This window comes from Lagenorhynchus albirostris, chromosome 13 (assembly GCF_949774975.1).
Source record: "Lagenorhynchus albirostris chromosome 13, mLagAlb1.1, whole genome shotgun sequence".
Taxonomy (NCBI): domain Eukaryota; kingdom Metazoa; phylum Chordata; class Mammalia; order Artiodactyla; family Delphinidae; genus Lagenorhynchus; species Lagenorhynchus albirostris.
Genome location: NC_083107.1, coordinates 30,744,833 through 30,746,443, shown reverse-complemented (window position 1 = coordinate 30,746,443; position 1,611 = coordinate 30,744,833). Strand labels below are relative to the sequence as shown.

Sequence of the window (1,611 nt, the reverse complement as noted above, 5' to 3'; positions counted from 1 at the left end):
CTCATTTTACCACATGACCCTGGTGCTGCCAAGCACCATTTTGGAGTCTTCCTCTAGCCCATTGGTACCAAGGGCTTACCCACTCACCAGCTGGTCAGCACCAGTCCCAGGACTCCCCAGGCTAAGAGGCCAGTAGTATAGGAACTAAGCCCTGCCCAGAAGCAGGCCAGGCACAAGCCCCAGATACCCTTGTCCATGCAGCCAGCCACACCAAGATTTAGCCCCACAAACCAGCAGGTTGGCAGCCCCTGCATGAGTCAGGGTCTGGCAACAAACCATGCCAGGGATCAGCTCCGTCTACCAGCTGACTGCAGTAGTGGGTCCCATCATAACAGAAGGGCCCAGCAGCTTACACAGGGTCACCCCTAAAGCATATAGCTCTAGTGACCAGAGAGGAGTATGCTGCCCAGCCCCATAGGACATCTGTTAAATGAGATCACTTCTCCAAGATCAGGAAGCATAACCAACATACCTAATACATAGAAATAGAGAATTAGGCAAAATGAGGGAAGAGATGAATATATTCCAAATTAAGGAACAAGATAAAACCCCAAAAGAAGAACATAATGAACTGTAGATAAACAATCTACCTGGGGCTTCCCTGGTGGCGCAATGATTGAGAGTCCACCTGCCGATGCAGGGACATGGGTTCGTGCCCCGGTCCAGGAAGATCCCACATGCTTGTGTACTGCAAAAAAAAAAAAAAAAAAAAAACAATCTACCTGATAAAGAGTTCAAGGTAACAATCATAAAGATGTTTAATGAACTTGGGAGAAAAATGGATGAACACAGTGAGAAGTTTAACAAAGAGTTAGAAAATATAAAGAAGAACCAAACAGAGCTGAAGAATACAATAACTGAAATAAAAATACACTAGAAGGAATCAACAGTAGACTAGCGGATACAGAGGAATACATTAGCAAACTGGAAGCCAGACTAGTGGAAATCACCAAAGCTGAACAGAAAAAAGAATTTAAAAACATGAGGATAGTATAAAAGACCTCTGGGATAACATTAAGCATAGTAATAGTCACATTACAGGGATACCAGAAGGAAAAGAGAGAGAAAAAAGGGCAGATAACTTATTTCAATAAATGATAGCTGAAAATGTCCTTAATCTGGGAAAGGAAACATTCATATCCAGCAAGCACAGAATATCCCCAAAAAGATGAATCCAAAGAGATCCACACCAAGACACATTGTAATTAAAATGGCAAAAATTAAACATAAAGAGAAAATCATAAAAGCAGCAAGGGAAAAGCAACAAGGTATGTACAAGGGAACTCCCATAAGGCTATCAGCTGACTTTTCAACAGAAACCCTGCAGTCCAGAAGGGAGTGGCATGATATATTTAAAGAGATGAAATGGAAAAACCTACAACCAAGAATCCTCTACATGACAAGGCTGTCATTCAGATCTGAAGGAGAGAGAAATAGTTTTACAGACAAGCAAAAGCTAACCGAGTTCAGCACCACTAAACCAACTTTACAAATATGTTAAAGGATGATTGCTTTGGTAGCACATATACTAAAATTTGAATGATACAGAGAAGATTAGCATGGCCCCTGAGAAAGGGTGACATGCAAATTCATCAAGCGTTCCATATTTAT

The 1,611-nt window shown here is 41.7% G+C and overlaps 1 non-coding gene across 1 annotated transcript; it reads left to right on the top strand.

The window, feature by feature from the left end:
• Nucleotides 1-1,508: 1,508 nt before the first annotated feature.
• LOC132532030 (U6 spliceosomal RNA) lies at nt 1,509-1,611 on the top strand. The gene has a single exon (XR_009544291.1). It is a non-coding gene; the product is annotated as a U6 spliceosomal RNA (small nuclear RNA).